This window comes from Sminthopsis crassicaudata, chromosome 1 (genome assembly GCF_048593235.1).
Source record: "Sminthopsis crassicaudata isolate SCR6 chromosome 1, ASM4859323v1, whole genome shotgun sequence".
NCBI lineage: Eukaryota > Metazoa > Chordata > Mammalia > Dasyuromorphia > Dasyuridae > Sminthopsis > Sminthopsis crassicaudata.
In genome coordinates this window covers 687,953,426-687,967,236 of record NC_133617.1, presented here as the reverse complement: position 1 = coordinate 687,967,236, position 13,811 = coordinate 687,953,426, and positions in this window count along the sequence as shown.

Sequence of the window (13,811 nt, the reverse complement as noted above, 5' to 3'; positions counted from 1 at the left end):
TGTGAGCATACATGTTTATTTATTTATTCATTTTTATTATCTTTTTAATTACAAAATATATGCATGGGTAATTTTTTTTAACATTGATCCTTGTAAAACTTTCTGTTCCAAATTTTCCCCTCCTTCACCCCACCTCACCCCTAGATGGCAGGTAGTCCAATACATATTAAATATGTTAAAATATATATAAAATCCAATAAAAAAACACCCTGAGAAGGAAAATAAAAATGCAAGCAGACAATAACAGAAAGTGAAAATGCTATGTTGTGGTCCACAATCAGTTCTCATAGTTCTCTCTCTGGGTGTAGATAGCTCTCTTCATTACTGAACAATTGGAACTTGTTTGAGTCAACTTATTGTTGAAGAGATCTACGTCCATGAGAACTGATCATTGTATAGTCTTGCTGTTGCTGTGTATAATGATATTCTGGTTCTGTTCATTTCACTTAGCATCAGTTCATGTAAGTCTCTCCAGGTCTTTATGAAATCATCCTGTTGGTCATTTCTTACATAACAATAATATTCCATAACATTTCTATACCATAATTTATTCAGCCAATCTCCAATAGATGGGTATCCATTCAGGTTCCAGTTGTTAGCCACTGTGAAAAGGGCTGCCACAAACATTTTTGCACATGTAGGTCCCTTTCACTACTTTAAGATCTTTTGGAGATATAAGCCCAGTAGTAATACTGCTGAGTCAAAGGGTAAGCACAGTTTGATAACTTTTTGAGGATAGTTCCAAATTGCTGGCCAGAATGGGTGGATTCATTACAGTTCCACCAACAATGTATCATTGTTCCAGTTTTCCCACATCCCCTCCAACATTTGTCATTAACTTTTCCTGGTATCTTAGCCAATCTGAGAGGTATGTATTGGTATCTCAGAGTTGTCTTAATTTGCAATTCTCTGATCAATACTGATTTGGACTATCTTTTCATATGATTAGAAATAGTTTCAATTTCTTTATCTAAAAGTTGTCTGTTCATATCCTTTGACCAATTTATCAATGGCTTGATTTCTTATAAATTTATGTCAATTCTCTATATATTTTAGAAATTAGGCCTTTATCAGAACCTTTGAATGTAAAACAAAATATTTTCCAAGTTTATTGCTTCCCTTCTAATCTTTTTGGAATAGTTTTGTTTGTACAAGTTTTTAAATTTTAATATAATCAAATATTTTATTTTGTGATCAATAATGATCTCTAGTTCTTCTTTGGTCACAAATTTCTTCCTCCTCCACAGGTCTGAGAGGTAACCTATCCCTTGTTCTTCTAATCTATTTATAATATCATTCCATAATATCATGACCCAATTTTGACCTTATCTTTTTATATAGTGTTAAGTGTGGATCAATACTTAGTTTCTGTCATAGAACTTTCCAATTTTCCAACAAGTTTTTGTCAAATAGTGAATTCTTATTCCCAAAGCTGGGAGATTAGTATCTAATTTTCTTTTTCAGTTTTCAACCTACCTGGTTTGGTATCAGTACCATATCTGTATCATAAAAAGCATTTGGTAGGAGACCTTCATTCCTATTTTTTCAAATAGTTTATATAGTGTTGGAGTTAATTGTTCTTTAACTTTTTGGTAGAAATGTAAATCTATCTGTTTCTGGGGATTTTTTTTTACAGAGTTGATTAATAGTTTGTTCTATTTCTTTTTCTCAAATAGGATTATTTAAGCAATTTACTTCTTCTCTGTTCATCTGGGAAATCTATATTTTTGTTGGTATTTCTCCATTTCACTTACCCTATCAAATTTTTTGGCATAAAATAACTCCTAATTATCGGTCTAATGTCCTCTTCATTTGTGAGAAGTTCTTCCTTTTCAACCCCCATCAATATCAGGCCAATTCTCTTTGATTAATTCCTAAAAAATACTATGTAGGCTCTTTTTTTAATCATAGTTTTCAGGGAGGCCAACAATTCTGAGATTTGTCTCTCATAGATCTAATTTTCAGTTGTTTTGCCAAGTAGATATTTTATATTTTTTTCTATTTTTTTTTCATTTTTTGGTTTTGCTTGACTGATTCTTGTTGTCTTATCAAGTCATTCATTTTCACTGGTTCAGTTCTGATTTTTAATGAATTATTTTCTTCATTTGCTTTTTTTTTTTTTTTTAATTTCTTTTTGGATTGGTTTAAATGAGTTTTTAAATGAGTTGTTTTTCCTATGGACTTTTTTTTTTTCCACTTCACAAATTCCATTTTTCATGGAGTTATTTTCTTTTTCCATTTTGTCAAATTTATCTTTTAATGATTTAGATGCCTTTTCCAAACTCTCTTGCAAAATTTTCCTCTCTTTTCTCTATTTTTCTTCTAGCTCTCTTTTGACATCCTTTTTTAATTTCTTCTAGGAGAGCCTGTGATGTGACTTAGGTTATTATCACCCTTTGAGGATTCATCTAGATTCAGTCTGCTTTTAGTCTCCTCAGAGTTTAAAAACTGTTCTTTTTCACCATAGAAACTATCTATAGTTAGAGTTCTCTGTTGTGGAACAGAATTCTGTACTTGAAACAAGGATTCTTACAAGGTATTAAGTCAGTGGAATGGATAAGCCAATGGTTATCTAGTTTAGCATGGTGATTAATAGTTCTCTAGTTCAGTACATGTACTTAGTACTTGATATAGTACTTAGTACTTAATATAGTTCTCCAAGATTGACACCTATTCTACAAGATTCACACTTGTAATAATATAATTATAATAGAGCATAAAAGCAGGGACAAACTCAGCCAGACAGATTCATTCCATCTCACACCACTATGGGGGAAGATCTGTTCTTTTATTTCTCCACGCCTCCAAGAAAACTAGCCCAGGCCCCAGTCAAAGAAACTAGATTGTGAAGAATTTGGACTTTATCCCTGGCTATTCTCATGGTGATTACTGAAATGAAGGCTGGTCCAGAGAACTCCAGAAAACCAACCAGAGCACTACAATTCTTTTTGCCTTTTTATTATTATTATTATTTTTTGGATCTGCTTTTAGGGCAAAGGAGATTTTTCTGTGCTTCCTTTACAAGTGGCAGCAAAGGGGCAGCAGAGCCGTCACAGCTTTGCTGGGATCATGCTGGCTCACTCCCAGTGTTGGGTAGGCATGGCCAGGTCCCCTGATATTCTGGAGCTTAGGGTTTCACTTTTGTTTTACCTTTTGTGTTTGTATAAGGCATTTTGTAACTTCTCTGCTGATTTACTGGCTTGCAACCAGGGCAGAGTACCTAACATTTCTGTAGATTTCTCCTCCTAGATTCTACACCAGTGTCTACACCACCTCTACATAGACTGCACCCCACCTCAGTTCTCCTGGCATCTATTCTCTGCTTGCCTGTACCTGGCCACCTTCCTAACATAAACAGACCTTATCTGGTGATCTTCGAAATTTTCTTCTGCTTGTAATTTGCTGCCATCCCAATATTCATGAATTCTGCCAATCTAGCACTAATTCAGTGGCTGAATTTGCTAAGTAGTTGAGGTTCATTAGAGAAGATCAGAAAGAAGAGTGTGTCTTTTCTGCCATCTTTGCTCTGCCCCCCATTACTTTTTTTTTTACACAAAAATTACATATTATTGGAATCCATTGTACCTTAAATGTTTGCTAGAATTCACTTGTGAATCCATCAGTCTCTGGAGATTTTTTTTTAGGAAGTTCCTTAATGACTTTTTCATTTCTTTTTTTCAAAATGGGACTATTTAAGTACTTTATTTCCTCTTCTGTTAACTGGAGGAATTTATATTTTATAATATTTATCCATTTTGGTTAAATTATCAGAGTTGCTGCCATACAATTAGGCAAAATAACTACTAATTATTGCCATAATTTCTTTTTCATTACTGGTAAGTTCATATGTTTTGCTTGCATTGTGAGTCTATTTTCTTTTGATGTTCTTGTTTTCTTGATTCGCTTCTAGGTTTTCTTTATTTCTGTGTATTTTTTGTTTGTAATGTATTGTTCTTAGTTTGTCTTTGTAGATTCAATTTCTTTGTATTCTTCTATTCATTATTTTTACCATGCAGGATATATATATATATATATATAAACATTTCTCTTTTAAACCACACTTCTACTCAAAAAAGAGAATTGCAGAGAATTTTTCTGAATTGTTATCTGCCTTGCTCAATGTTGGATCATTCTCTATTTTGCAATATAAATAGATGCAGTATACATGAATTAATATAGATGAATCAATTATTTATTCCATTTAAAGGTAATATTTTTCTTTTATTAAGATGTTTCCTATTTTGTTTATGTTCAAGGTCTTTGTAATGTCTACTTCATGAAATATTGGTAATTTTATTCTATACTTTCTCAGCCTCATTTTCTTTATTGCTAAATTCTAAATTCTTCCCTTCAATTATCACCTCTTTCCTGGATCCCTGGAAACCTTAATTTTCCAGTAAACAGAATTATTTCTAGTTAGATTTTCTGTTTCATCCACAGGATTTGTGGAGTGCTATACTACTTTCCACATGCAAAATACCTATTTGACTTTCTTTTTCTTATTTTTTTTGGCTTCGGACTAGCAGTTTAGAGCCTGTCTTTCTTGGCACCAGGTATTCAAAGCGTTTTTCTCCTGCAAGATTGTGCCAAAATGGTTGTCAATGTTCAAGAAAACATCTACATGATGGAGCTATTTCCTTTATAAAACTTCAAATAGGGCATGAATACAAAGGTTTAAAGATGTTTTTAAATGTTAACTTCTTTTGTGTCCTTGAGTTTTCTAGAGCACCCATCCTTCTGGTGGTATTAGAAGTAAGAAAGAAATGCTAGGAGACCTCAGTGTCAGTGAGCATCAGTTGGGGTTTAGAGATTTTTTTAAACTCTATTTTGGATTCTTGGTATGCTAAATTATGAAAGGGACAGTAGATAAGGCAATCTATAGAGCACTTGCCTTAGAGTCAGAGTTATCTGAGTTCAAATCTAGGCCCAGATACTTATTAGCTATATGACCTTGTGCAAGGCACTAAACTTTGTTTATGTCTCCTCTATGAAATGATCTAGAGAAGAAAATGGCAAAAAAAAAAAAAACTTTAATGTCCTTGCCAAAAAACACCAAAAGGATCAAAAAGAGGCAAGCACAACTGAAACAACTGAACAACAGACCATTGAAATACCTAAAGTAGTTTTATCTTTGTTGATTAACTTCTGTTTGCAGGTTTCAATAGTTGGAGAAAAAATGTGGGCTTTCATCTGTTGGTCATGTGATCCAAAAGTTCTCCATATATATTTATTTCATAAATATTCCATAAAGGCAAACCTTTTTCTACCTTTTTCTTAGGTACTGTGTAAAGCTGACCTTTTTGTTTTTTTGTTTGTTTGTTTGTTTGTTTTTTTCACTTTTTACATCACAATAGAGCAGTAAATACTCAAACATATACATATCATTGAATTAGTTTTGAATATGTTAATAGAAATCTCTGCATTCCATTTTATAATAGATTATACAAGAGTATTGATAGTAACTGGCAGGCAAAAACTATTAAATAATGCATCCTAACACTTGGACCATAGATAATGAAGTCACATATTGAAACTAATAGTTAAAGCCATAATCATTGTATTATTTTCTTATCTGTTGTGTTCTTTTAGAGATTTGGAAAATCAAAACTGTCAACCCATTTTTCATTTGTGCTGTTTTCTGATTTCCATCCAATTCATTCCATCTTTCTGGCATTTCAAGTATCAGCATTGAACATAGAATACCAGGTGGAGATCATCAGAGGTGTTTTAAAGAGGACTATCAATTTCCTGTTCCATGACATAATGTCCTATATTTGCATCCCCCAAATTGTATTCATTTTTCTTTGGCTGAAAGCACATTGCAAGTTCACATCTAATTTGCCATCTAGTATCACTACAACGTTTTGTTAAGCACTGCTGCTTTTTAACTATCTTCATTTCATAAAAAAAAGGGGGGTGGAAGAAGGAAAAGAATAAGCACAATGAATATTGCTATTTTCTAGATATATTAGTTTGCAGATTGTCCCAGTTGAATTTCCTCTTGACTTATATTGAATATATGAATGATCTTTGATGTTAACAGATTACATTATTTAATTGTCTGGTTTTAACAGGTTAAATCACTGCAGATTTAATTAAAAATGCATTTTATTCTTAGATCATTATACTGAATAAGGTGATATCCTATATTTTTCATAGAAAATTCAACATAAATTTTAAACTTGTTCCCAAAACAAGTAAATTATTAGGTAAGCTTACCTACATGCATATGTTTGCGAGTCTCTTGTATTTTTGAAATAGTGTATATTCAATTATATTTTTAAAGTTTAAAAAATTTTCTCTTTAAAATTTTATAATTTAATGTATATTTAGCAAAAACTTAATAAAGCAGATTGTACATCTAGAGTGACAATGGATAGAACATGGTAAATCAGGACAGGTCATCTTCATGAGTTCAAATCTAAAGTGAAACCAGTTATTAGCTGATGACCCTGGACAAATAAGTTAACCCTTTTACCTAAGTTTCTTCATTTGTTAAATGATCTATAGAAGGAAATGCAGAGCAATCTGTTTGGAAAGGAAATCCCTAAAAAGGATTACAGGAACAACTAAAATGACACAACAATAAAAGCAAAATAAAACTGAAATTCCATATGCACTAAATAATTGGGAAAAGAGGGAATAATGGGGAAAAACTGTCTTTTTGCTATTTCTTTCAAAATATACTCTGCCTCCTTGATGTATACCTTTTAAAATAATATATTACACGTCTCCTTAAGACTGTCTTCTAATTTTTTATTTCTTTTAAACTCACAGCAAATCCCTTCTTCTGAAAGAGGATTCATTTGTCACCACCTCTGAAAAAACTTTCCATTTTACATTATCTCCCATTCCCCTAATACATACATACATACATACATACATACATGTACGTATGTATGTATGTATGTATGTATGTATTATAAAAGAACACATTTATTTGCATGCTGTCTTTCGCATAACAATGTGAGTAACTTAAGGACGAGAACCTTACTCCTGAATTTCATTGTTTTGTTTGTTTGTTTGTTTGTTTGTTTCCTGAAAAAATTGGGATTAAATGACTTGCACAGAGTCAAACAGCTAGGACATGTTAAGTGTCCTCCTGAATTCAGGGCTGGTGCTGTATCCTGTGCCACCTAGCTGCCCTTATGTCTTTTGTTGTAACCTAAGCACTTAGCACAGTATGTGACATATTATGGTCTTTAAAGATTAATAGTTTGCTTATTGACCATGCTAAATTATATCTTTCTATTATGTGCATCTTGTATTTAAAAATCAGTAAATTCAGTATATAAGTTTCAAACAAATTGTGCTTGTTTGATTTAATTTGGCTTTGCTTTTGTTCTTTTCTGTGCTTTTAAATGCTTCAATGACCTGATTTTGTCACTTTTCTACTTGTGCTAATATGATCTCAGTTGTTTTCACCTTCTTCCTTCTCTTCTAAATTAAAAGAAATAACTCCTGTTACACACATACACGAATATGAAATTACATATTATTTAATTACATTATTAGTAATTATATTATATATTATATAATATATAATTATATAATATTATATAATTATATAATGTTTAGACATATGTGTATAGAAATATATAAAATATACAGATGCACATATAAATTCATCCAGACAACATGTGATATGTGTGTATGCACACACATAAACATGCACATATATACACATATGCATATACATAGACACCGATGTATACATATATATATATACACACATACACGCATACATATATATGTATATGTGTATATATATATATATATGTATATATATATATATTATATGTGTAACGGATATACATATATATACACATACATATATGTGTTTACAAGATACATATTCATATATAGATGTGTATGTATTATCTATGTATGTATGATTCTATGTACCAAAACAAATTTTCATTTTCATAATCTCTGAAGAGAAAGATACCTTACTCTTTTTTAAATTTTTAAAATTAATTTTATAATTATATATTTTTTGACAGCACATATTCATGGGTAATTTTTTACAACATTATCCTTTGTACTCCTGTTTCGAATTTGCCCCTCCTTCCCTCCACCCCCTCCCCTAGATAGCAGGCAGTCCCATACATATAAATGTGTTATAGTATATCCTAGACACACATAAAGTGTGCAGAACTGAATTTCTTGTTGCACAGGAAGAATTGGATTCAAAAGGTAAAAATAAGCTGGGAAGAAAGTCAAAAATGCTAACAGTTTACACTCATTTCCCAGTGTTCCTTCTCTGGATGTAGCTGATTCTGTCCATCATTGATCAATTGGAACTCAATTAGATCTTCTTTTTGTTAAAGATATCCATTTCCATCAGAACACATTTTCATACACTATCATTGTTGAAGTGTATAATGATCTCCTGGTTCTGCTCATTTAACTCAGTGTCAGTTCATGTAAGTCTCTCCAAGCTTTTCTTTATTCATCCTACATGTCATTTCTTACAGAACAATAATATCCATAACATTCATATACCATAATTTACGCAACCATTCTCCAATTGATGGGCATCCATTCATTGACCAGTTTCTAGCCACTACAAAAATGGCTGCCACAAACATTTTGGCACATACAGGTCCCTTTCCCTTCTTTAGTATTTTTTTGGGTTATAAGCCCAGTAATAGCACTGCTGGGTCAAAGGGTATGCACAGTTTGATAACTTTTTGGGCATTATTCCAGATTGCTCTTCAGAATGGTTGGATTCTTTCACAACTCCACCAACAATGCATCAGTGTCCCAGGTTTCCCACAGCCATTCCAACATTCATCATTATTTTTTCCTGTCATCTTAGCCAATCTGACAGGTGTGTAGTGGTATCTCAGAGTTATCTTAATTTGCATTTCTCTGATCAGTAGTGATTTGGAACACTTTCATACAAGTGGAAATAGTTTCAATTTCATCTTCTGAAAATGGTCAGTTCATATCCTTTGACCATTTATTGATTGGAGAATGGCTTGATTTCTTATAAATTAGAGACAATTCTCTATATATTTTGGAAATGAGGCCTTTATCAGAACCTTTCACTATAAAAATATTTTCCCAATTTGTTACTTCCCTTCTAATCTTGTTTGCATTAGTTTTGTTTGTACAAAAGCTTTTTAATTTGATCTAATCAAAATTTTCTATTTTGTGATCAATAATGGTCTCTAGTTCTCCTTTGGTCACAAATTCCTTCCTCCTCCACAAATCTGAGAGGTTCCTCTAATTTATTTATGATCTCGTTCTTTATGCCTAAATCATGGACCCATTTTCATCTTATCTTGGTATGTGGTGTTAAGTGTGGGTCCATGCCTAATTTCTGCCATACTAATTTCGAATTTTCCCAGCAGCTTTTGTCAAATAATGAATTCTTATCCCCAAAGTTGGGATCTTTGGGTTTGTCAAATACTAGATTACTATTTTTATTCACTATCTTGCCCTGTGAACCTAACCTATTCCACTGATCAACTAGTCTATTTCTTAGCCAATACCAAATGGTTTTGGTGACTGCTGCTTTATACTACAGTTCTAGATCAGGTACAGCTAGGCCACCTTCATTTGATTTTTTTTTCATTAATTCCCTTGAAATTCTCGACATTTTGTTCTTCCATGTGAATTTTTTTGTTATTTTTTTTCTAGGTCATTAAAATCGTTTCTTGGGAATCTGATTGGTATAGCACTAAATAAATAGATTAGTTTAGGGAGTACTGTCATCTTTATTATATTTGCTCGGCCTATCCAAAAGCACTTAATGTCTTTCCAATTATTTAAATCTGACTTCATTTTTGTGGCAAGTGTTTCATAATTTTGCTCATATAATTCCTGACTTTCCTTTGGTAGATAGATTCCCAAATATTGTATATTATCGACAGTTGTTTTGAATGGAATTTCTCTTTGTATCTCTTGCTGTTGGATTTTGTTGGTGATGTATAAAAATGCTGAGGATATATGTGGATTTATTTTGTATCCTGCAACTTTGCTAAAGTTGTGGATTATTTCTAATAGCTTTTCATTAGAATCTCTTCTGTCTTTAAGTATACTATCATATCATTTGCAAAGAGTGATAGTTTGATTTCCTCATTATCTACTCTAATTCATTTAATCTCTTTCTTGACTCTTATTGCTGAGGCTACCATGTCTAATATAATATTGAATAGTAATGGTGATAGTAGGCAACATTGTTTCACTTCTGATCTTACTGGGAAAGGTTCCAGTTAAAAATATCTTACTCTTGCATCCTGAGTCTATCAAATTTCAGTCAGAAGCTGGTATCTCTTTTTTGTCAAGCCCCAGGATTGTTGGTTATCCATTACAACAATCACAGGTTTTAAAGTCTTATGCGTTTTTTTTTTCCCACTATTGTTATGTGCACTTTATTGTCCTGGCTTCTCTTTCCCCATTATTAGGTTATAAAAGTTTTGGTTTTTTTTTCCTGTCACTTTTGTCATATTTACAGCACAATATTACAATGCAATAAGGCAAATAGAAAGCACATTAACTTGCATACACATATATGCCTATCATATAAATATATAATCAGGATGCATATATCTACTTTTGCAACTCTGAGCATTTGACCCATTCTAGCAGTCAATTAACTATTTAAAGTAATACATTGCCATGGACATCCCAGCTAGAATGGATGCATAACACTAAGTTTATATCTGCACCACAAACCTGAAATGTTTAGGTATCCTGACAATGATCAAGATAGCCAACAAGAAATTATCCCAAAATTGGATCAAGTTTTCTAGAAGTCGACAAGTCATTGTTTCACTTTTTATTTTGTGATTAATTTTAAAGGCCGAAAATGGGAGACTGATGTTGGTAGGAATGAAGAGAACCAGGGTACAAAATTCAATGAATAGATTCATCCAGGGGCTCATTGGATTCAAAATAAGACAAAGAACATCTAAACTCACCTCCCAAAATTGTACTGGGAAAAAAACCCTGCCTTTTGAATAAAGCCTTAATTTAGAAGATAGTAAAGCTAAAAGTAAACAGCATAAAAATTATGCTTTTTTAAAATATTCCTCCTAAAATAGGAGAGTAAGTCCATAACAAATGTAGGCATTTTTACTCTTTAGCAGCAATTTTTGCATTCTTTCTTGCATTATGAATCAATCACCATCAACAATCAAAGGTCCACAACTTATATCAAAGTCACTAAATTTGTCTAGGCATAAATAAACATTGAAAAAGATGAAAACCTGTCAAAAACTTTTTGTCTCAAATTTTGTCAGAAGTTCAAATAGTTTGGGGGACTTCTCCACATATTAATACTTAAAAAGTAAGAAGAAGATTTAATTTTTTTTTTGACTCAAGTCTAGAATTCAAGTTAAGTAATTCTGGTTCTCATCAGAGTAACACTTCTGTTTATTTGCTTATCTATTATCTCTAATCCACATATTTAGTGTCTGCTTACAATACAAATCTCCCTATGCTACCAATTTGTCTTTATGTGCATTGTAATAAAGAATTAAAAAAAGACATAATTTAAGAAAATCAATTAACACAGAAGTCTTGTTTGAAAGTAGAATTAATTTGTGTACCCTAGTAAATAAGACAATTTAAATATTTTCTTTGGGACCTAAATTTCATCATGTTAAGTACAGAATAATCACTTCTGAAAAAGACATAGTTATAAGAAGTGGTTAACATACATGCACATTGTGAGAAAGAAAGTTTTATCATTCATTTATCTATAATGAACATTTTTCCCATATTTTTACAAAAAAGAAATAACTGAATAAGTTAAAAAATGGATTGTTTTGTTCCAACATCATTACTTGAAGTAACATTAATTGGAAGTAGCTTGAAATTTTACTTATCAAATTTACTTGGATCCTACCATTAGAATGCAAACCAAATGAGCTGCACATATATGTGTACATTCATAATTTCTCCAAATGGCTGATGTATTTCAGATCTTAAAATTTTATATCCAAAGGATGGCTCTGAGAGATGCCTATTGAAATAAAGCCATTGAAAGATGATGATAGATTTTAGATTTCAAAACATTTAGCAACTTCAAAAAAGGAAGCTTGTTGTAATATATATGTCCAAAGTTAAAGATCTCTAGAATGACAAGTTGGAACTAAATTATCTCAGGCAGACTTTTAAGTTGTAATAAACATAGGTTGCAATCCGCTATAAGATTGATAAGAATTGTTTAAAATTGTGTGCTACTATGAGGTTACAAATGCCTTAACATACAAAGAATATTTGAAGTAGGTTATGCAATCAACAGATTATTACCCCCACGTCCTGGATGGAGGACCAGATCAGAGTATCAGATGGGTAAAATAATATTAGAACTCATGCTCCAGATTCCAAGTCCTATTGCATTTTTTAATTTAAATAAAAACAAATTTAAAAGCTATACAACAATGGAAGTCATTGAAAACAAAATTTGATTTAAAATGATTGGGAGGAATGTGCAGGGATGGTGCAAAGATGGCAGAGTGAAGCCAGGGAACTGCTCAAGCTCTCCCATTCATTTTCCCTTGAAAACCACATGAAAATAAACATCTAAAGAGAATCTTATGGAATAATACCACTCTCCAGGTCATATTAAATTGGAAAAACTTCAAAAAAGTCATTCTCACAGGAGTGAAAAGAGTTTTGAGTCCAATTGAGACAGATTCTGAGAAGGGCAGTGAGAGAGTCTTATTCACATAGCTTAGCAACTGAGACCCTTGATTCTTATTCAATGCTGGAGCAAATTAGTAGTTCAATTCCCAGTTCTAGCTCAGAAGACAAATTTGGAGAAATCAGGCTTTTTTTGAAAAGAGTAGATAATGGAGACTTCTGGCCAAGATGGCAGCATAGAGGCAGACTGCTGCTTGAGCTCCCCATTTTCTCTCAGGACTTACTTCATGACAAGCTTAGGAATTAATATTTGACCGGAAAAGAAGCCCACAAATAATCACCAACAGAAGACATCCTTGAAATTCACCACAGAAGGTCTGTGTTTGCTCGGGGGAAGGGACAAACAGACTGGGCACGAACTGTGGGCAAGCACTCACAAAGCTCAGACCAAAAGGGGGAAGGGGTACGATCTCTTCTGTTTCTGGGAAAAGACTTTCATTCCAGTGTGGATGTTCTGTCTTAGCAGCAAGTCAGGAGCAGTGGAGAGGGTGTAAAAACTGGAGATGTAGAATAAAATCCCATAAAGCTAGCGTCTCTTAGGAACCGGCCATCCCCATCCCCATCCCCACCAGGAATGACTCAGAGCATTCTTAGAACCTCAGAGTTCAGACCAGCACAGCCATCACTGTCATGTTAGTGCCTCGCTGCTGTCTCTCACAGTCTATAGAGGAAGCCTGGAAACACAATCCAGCCCCATTCCCCCCCAAAAAAAAAACAAAAAACAAAAAAAACCAAAAAAAACAGACCAATTGTTTCTCTTGTCAATTTGTTTTCTTTGATTCTCGCTCTGACAAAATGAACAAAAAATTTAAAAGGGCTTTAAACATTGACAGCTTCTGTATGGAGAGAGAGCAGACTTCAAACCCTGAGGGGACTAAAAGCAGACTGTCTCCAGAGGAATCCCCTAGGGGGATATGATCTGCTCTTCAATAAAGAAAACTCTCATAGAGGAAATCAAAAAGGCTCTGACAAGAGATATAGAAGAGAAATGGGAAAAGGAAAGGGAAGCTTGGCAAGAGAGTCTGGAGAAGTCATCCAGAGTGGATAACGAGATCAAATCATTGAGAAATAAAATTAGTGAGTTGGTAAAAGAAAACAGCTCTCTAAAAAATAAAATGGATGAAATGGAAAAAAATTCCATAGAAGATAAA